Source organism: Chinchilla lanigera, unplaced genomic scaffold (genome assembly GCF_000276665.1).
Source record: "Chinchilla lanigera isolate Chin_1 unplaced genomic scaffold, ChiLan1.0 scaffold00059, whole genome shotgun sequence".
NCBI classification, from domain to species: Eukaryota; Metazoa; Chordata; class Mammalia; order Rodentia; family Chinchillidae; genus Chinchilla; species Chinchilla lanigera.
The window spans coordinates 5,733,689-5,741,066 of NW_004955460.1; positions in this window are offsets into that span (position 1 = coordinate 5,733,689).

The following is a 7,378-nucleotide window of genomic DNA, read 5'->3' on the forward strand; positions in this document are numbered from 1 at the left end:
GGACCTGTGGACCTTGGCTTCATCGCACCTTTGCATCAATATGGTATTGAGGAGCGAGAGAAAATGTATATCTTCTGTGACCCAGAAAAATGAGGACAAAAAAGCCATTGACATCATCACTGTACATGTGGTTAGTGATCATTATAAAGAATAATGTTTTGCTCATCATTTGGGTAAACAAATAAAGTTAGAAGTATCTTTTTTCTTCCTGTAGCTTCATAGATTACTTTTATCTAGCCTGGAAAATTTTAGATAGGAGACTCCTTGATCTAAAATTGAGATATTCAGGAAATATATGTGAATGAGAGATAAATGTTCATGTAATCAGCCTATAGGAACATAGCAGTAGAGAATATAGCTGTGCAAAAACATGTAGTTTGAGAAAGTTAGGATCCGGGATGGTATACTAAGAACATCAACAGCTGGAAAGCATAACAAAGAAAGAATAACAAAAAAATCGAAAAAACTCCAAGAAAGAGTAATATTATAGAAAACAAACAACAAAAAAAGAGGCAATCTTAGGATGGTGACAGTCAGTAATGGCCACTTCTATAAAGAGTCAAGTGTAACAGGGTATGAGGTAGTACAGTATTACTCATGCGGACAGAGCACCGAACATGTCAGAGTTGACTGTATTATGAGAATGACTTCACTGCAGTGGGCCTGGAGAGTCCCTGAGGAGATGTAAGACAGGAAGCAGACACAGACAACCAAGAGCTCCTCCTGAACACTAGGAGAGAAAGATTGCTGGAAGGGAGGGATGGTTGCAAAAGGAGGGATGAAACTGGTAGAGAGCTTGCCTATCATTTAAAAAAAAAAAACATAAAAGAAGTTTGACCTACCTGTATTTGAATGCTGATTTAACAGTCAGGGATAGGAGAAGTAGAAGATGGTGAGAATAGGTGAAGGGAATGGACTCAGCTGAGAGAAGGGTTGTTCTTTCAGCATATCTATATGAGGAAATAGGTCAATTTATTTTTTCATTCATTTACTTTTATTCAGTAATTGTGGATCAGCAAGGAATTATTCTAGGCTCTGAAGACAGAGAAGGAAATGTCATTTGGTTCCTTCTCTACTTGATCTCTGTTTTGATTTAGATATAAACTGTTTCCAGAAGTCTCATAAGTCCAGAAGTTGGACTTTTGGATTGAATTATGTAGGTGCTGTAACCATGGGTGGATTAATCCACTGATAAATTCACAGCTGAATATGCTGTTTTAAAAATGGAGTCTGGTTGGAGGCTGTCACTGGGAAGAGACCTGAAAGGCTGTGCACTTGTCCCAGGCTCCTCCCTTCTCTCTCTGCTTCCTGAAAGCCATGGGTTGAGCAGCATTCCTCCTCCCTTTCTGCCTGACAGCCAGGTTCCATACATGCACTGAACCCTCTAAAACTGAGAGCCAAAATAAACCTCTCCTCTAAGTTCTGGATTTTGAGTATTGCATCTCACTGACAGAAAAGTGACTAACACAATCTCTTTGGTCCTGTGTGATAGTATGCCAAATGAAAGACTTTATGCTGGAGGCACAGGTAGGATAAACAGGAGCTGGTGAGAACATCATATACTAAGAACATCATAGGATGAGGTCCATAACTCTACCTGTGCATGAGAAGAGAAAGTCATGGTGTTCCAGCCCAATAGTTTTTGCAACAGACAAATAGTAATTAATCCCTCCCCTCTCCACAAAGGACTGTAGTTAAAACTAGAAGATGATAAGGTAGAGATAAGCAAGGAGCATAGTGTGAAGTGGTAGAAGAGAAAGGAAGACCAGGAGAGATGGACCTAAAGGTGGAGAAAGTGGTATGTGCAAAGTCACAGAGAACAGAAGAGCTGACATGTATGGGAACTGTGAGTGTGATGAATGAAGGACCCATGTAAGATCATGAGGAACCTGGAAAGGCAAGATTGTGTGATAATACATTTCTGCTTTATAATAAAACAGTGTGGCACTTCTCAAACTTTAAAGTGGGGAGTTTATGACAGATGTATGTCCCCGCCCACGGGTACAGTCAACAAGGACCCTAGAAGGGGAGTGGGGATTATAAAGAGACAAGAGACACGAAGAATGGAGACAAGACAGGATTCTGATCAAGTCTCGTTTATTGGCTGGAAGTACTGCGTATATAGAGGGCGCGGGGAAACGCGGAAGTTCTTAAGGCGGGAGTAACCAAGTAACCCGACAAAGGCGGGAGTAACTAGGTAGCGGTAGGCAGTCCTAGTTCTAGAAGCGGGAGTAGCTAGGCAACGGTAGGCAGTCCTGACTTAAAGGGAAAGGCGCGTCTAACAGAAACTTAACTCAGACAACAGAAACTTAATGCTTAAGACGGCTACTAATATACAGTGGAGGTCAGCCACGGTCTCCTACAGATGTATGACATAAAAGAAAAAATCAGTTCTAGGAAAGCTACTGTGACATCCATGTGTCAATTAAAGAAAATGGGGTTGGGGAAGTGACACAGTGGGTAAGGAAATGTGAACCTGTAGCAATCTAGGAGGAGAGGAAATGGCTTATGATGTGGCACAGATGTTAGGTGAAGGGCAAAAGGGACAGACTTGTGATATATTTGGGAGGTATCAAGGGGATTTGAGGAATATCTCTTTGGAGGGGTTAATAAAAAGGGCACAAAACTCCTAAGTGCCTGTTTTCAGTGAGTAAATGATACTTTCAAAAAAGATAAGGATTTTCATTTGATAAGGATTTAATCAGGCTCCTCTGAGCCATCTGTTCCACCAGGGCTGACCTTAGGCTTCTGCCTCTGTCTTCATAGAGTCCAATTTGAGCAAGAATCCAGATAAATCCACGTAGTCAGAATCTTCCATCCTTGGCATCTGTGTACTCTGGACATCTTATCCTGGCCTACCGTTAGCAAGAAGTCTGTTCCGTTAGTCCAGCAAGCATCACCCTTGCCCTTGATGTTTACTCAGAATAATTTTTCACCTATTTCTCCCCTTGGAAACAAATCCCTTTGTGTCCTTGTTGGAGATATAGTTGGGCCCGATCTCTCACCGTAAATCTATTTTGCAATAATCCCTGTACCTATGGTAACAGTTCTTCCCTTAAACAGAGTCTTCTTTCCCATATTTAATAGGTATGATTGAATAATTTTTCTCATTAACAACATGAACAAGCAGGAATTAGATCAGATATGGAGAGAAGATCATGAGTTCAGGATTTTTAAGATGAGATGGAAGGAAAAAACTCATTACCACAATAGGCAGTTAAACCAGGGCTATTATGATGAACAGACACTATGAATCCCCAGGGAACCCTAATTGGGCAAAAGTCCTTTTCCATGTTCAGAGTTAGACCCATATTTACCTTATGTGTCTAGTAATTTGTAAATAAAGTTCATCACTTTGAGACTTTTTATATCTAATCTACTTCCCTGGCCCAGACACATTTTCTGTGTAACCTCAAGTAATGGTGGTCTTCGGATGGTGGGAAAATTTCCTATCCTCCCACAATTCCAGTGTCTTTGCTGAGGATTATAATAAAACTAACTTACTAACTTCTGTGAAGATTCAATGGTTTACATGATGTATAAGAGCTAGATAAATCTCTAGCTTTGTGTTGGTTTGGAGGATATTTTTCAAGGTGAAACAATATAATATAGGACACATACTTTATAAGATTATTTATAATAGTTGCCCAAAGAACTATATACAAAAGAGTGCTGGAAATCTGTCCGTACACTATAGACCAAGAATCTAGCTGAGGGCCTGGATCCCATAGAAATGTCCTGCATGAGTCCAGCTGAAGACCCAGAGCTCATAAAAATACCTCTCACGAGTCCAACTGGAGCTCCAGAGCTCATAACAATATCTCATGCAGGCCTGTTTCACGGATGGAGTGCTGTGAAGGCCCAAAGGTCAGTGTGGAATCTAGAAAGTCTGTGCCAGCAGGATGAAGGATCTGTGCTAGCAGGCTGAGGGATCTGCAATGCAGCCAGGAAGTGATGCTCAGAAGAATCAGAGCTCCCCCGAAAGGTACCACAGCCATGCTCAGCAACAGTGAGGTCCCGAGCTCCTCCAATGATCAAGATGACCAAGTTCCCTTCAGGGAAGCCAACACAGCAACCTTCTGCAAGAGACTGGCAGTGCACCATCTTCCCCTCTGGAGCCAGGAAGCAGTTCTCAAAGTGAGGACCAGAGCTCCCCCAAAGTGAACCAAAGCCATTCTCAGTGCCAAAGAGGTCCTGAGCTCCTTGGAGGATGAAAACAGCCAAGTTCATCAGGAAAGCCAGCATGATGAGCTCCTCCAAAATAACCAACAGCTTCTTACAGCTTCCACCAGCTCCTGACAGCCTCCCTCCGCTCCCAACAGCCTCCTTCTTCTCCAGGTCTGACTCTTATGCTGTTGGCAATAACCCCCAGGTGGGCCTCCCACACCCAGCATCACACTTACTCAGTTCAGCTGGGGGTTATAAGTTGACCACCAGTTGTCAATCCACTACAAGCTCATTATGACATTTAATAATTATTATTTATTGTTATTCAAAGGTATCAGTTTAAAATATTTTCATTAGCATCTCTAAGTGAAATTATATTCTATCTAAAACTTCTATTTTAAAAGAATTTTTCACAAAAATTTCTATTACTGTTAAGTAAGAATAAGATAGGGATGGGAAAGGAAGAATTTTGGGAGAGGCACAGATATAGGGAAAAGAGAAAAGTGAGATGGCTGAAAGTTTTTCAGATGATAGATGCTGATATACTTTTACACTAATGATTTATTGATTGAACACTAAGTAAGAAAAACAAATATCATTACATCATCTAAGGCAAATTTCTCAGTCTTCAGAATAGAAAAGGTCATGAGTACTTAAAGCATGCTGTTATTCATTAAATTCCTGTGGTTCTGGCCAAGATGAATATTAAAATGGTAATCATATTTTCCCATATTATTCAAAGGGCAAAGAAGAGATATTAGAGATATAGAAAAGGTTCACATTGAAATTCTCAAAATGAGTACCCTGAGATAAAAAAGATATATAGGATGAGAGTATTGACACATAAGACACTGCAAAATAATGTTTAGTAAAGTTGAAGATATACAAACGAAACTGTGTAAAATTAAGGACAGAGGTAAATTAACTTTTAAAAACAGGAAAGTATAACAATTCATCAAAAACAGGGCTCCAAAGGAAATTCATAGCTATAAGTACTTTATAAAAAAGAAAGGTCTGATATCAACAGCCAAAATTTAAACCTCAAAATCTATAAATGAAGAACAAACTAAATACTGGCAGAAGGAAAGAAATGATAAAAACTTCAATGAACATAAATAAAATAGAGAACAAAAAATAATCAAAACAACATAACAGTAAGTTGATTTTTGAAAAAAATTTTTAGAAACAGACAATCCTTTAGTGATACTGACAATGGAAAGTTAAGTCAGAAATCACTAAACTCAAGAGTAAACATGAGGAAATTATTACTGACCTTACAGAAATACAAAATATTAAAAGACAATACTATGATTCATGCTTTACCAGTAATTGAACAACCCCGATAAAAGGCAATAAAAGTTGATTCATAAACATAAGACAATAAAAGTTTACTCATAAACATAAATTACTTTATGTGAATCAGAATGAAAGAGAAAATCTTAAAGGTTTCTAGCCAGTAAAATATGGAATTGGTAATCAAAAATCCTTGGAAGAAACAGCTCAGGACAAGATAGTTTTGGTGGTGAATCCTAGCAAATATTTAAGGAAAAATTAATGTCATTCATTCTCAAATTCTTCCATAATGAAAAAAAAAAAAGAAAAAGAAAGGAACACTTCAACTTTATTTTGAGTACTCTATTTCCTTAATACTAAAACCAGGCAAGGAAACAAAGAAAATGAAAATTATAGAGATAGCTCCTATGAATATTATTGCAAACATCTTCAATAAAATATTAGCAAGCCAAATCAAATTAAAAAAAGGATTACTCACCATGACTACATGGGATTTACCCCAGGAATGCCAGTGTGGTTCAGTATAAGAAAATTAAGTAATGTTATAAACCACACTAATAGAATGGAGGAAAATAAAACCGTATGATCAACTCAATTGGCACAGAAAGGCATTTGATAAAAGTAAATATCTTTTCATAATTAAAAAATACTTTAAAAGTGTGAATAAGACTTCTTCAATATTATGAAAGAGATTTATGAAACACACAGCAATTAACATTATATTCAGTGGTAAAAGACTGAAAGCTCTGAGCATAAATGAAGGAGACAAGGTTGGCAATATTCACACTGCAATTGAACATGGTACTGGAAGTGATAGCAAGAGCAATCAGACAAGAAAAGGAAATAAGAGACATTCAGATTGGGAAAGGAGAAGGAAAACTATCTTCATCTGCAGCTATGGTGATACATCTGTATCTATATCTAGCTATATAAAATAATAATCCACAGGCAAGTTTTAAGATTGACTAATTCAACAAATTTGGAGTTTATAACATCAACATTAAAAAGTCAGTTATACTTGTACGCATATGCAGTTAACAACATGAAAATGAAACTTAAAAGGTATTTCCATTTATAGTATTAAGACACATGTTAAATAAATAAGTAAATATATTTAGGAATAAATTTGGCCAAGAAGGTGAAGAGTGTGTGCACTAAACACTATAAAATATTGCTATCAAAAATTAAAGATGACCTAAATAAATGAGAAGACATCCTATGTTCATATGTAATAAAAGTAATATTGTTAAAATGTCACTATTACCCAAAGGAATCTACAGATTGATCACACTCCATATGAAAATCCTAACTCCTTTCTGTAAAAAGGGAAAAATTTATTCTTACATTCATATGAATTGCAGGGGTTGGAGGTGTCCATCTATCTAAATAAGTTAAGAGAAAGAAAAACAAGTTGAAAATCTCACAATTCCCAATTTCAAAAGTTACTACAGCACTACAGTGACCAAAATGGTGTAGTACTAGCATAAGGAAGGAAATTTAGACCCATGCAATACAATTGAAACAAATTCATATATCTGTGATCTAGGGCTTCTGTTTTTTGGAAAGGGTTTAAATCTACTCCATGAAGGAAAGAACAGTTCCTGCAACAAATAGTGCTGGTACAACTGGATTTTCACATGGAAAAGAATGAAATTTGACACTTATCTCCTACTATACAGAAGCAGTAACTCAAAATGGATCAGAGATTTATAAGGCAAGGGCTAAAAACATAAAATTGTTAGACAAAAACACAAGAATAAATCTTTATGACCCTGAAGATTACAATAGATTCTTAAATGTGAAAACATAAGCATGAATAGCCAAAGAAATCAATGAATTGAATTTCATCAAAATAAAAATCTGTTAGACATCGAAGCATATTTTTTTTTTTTTGGTCCTGGAAATTGAACTCATGACC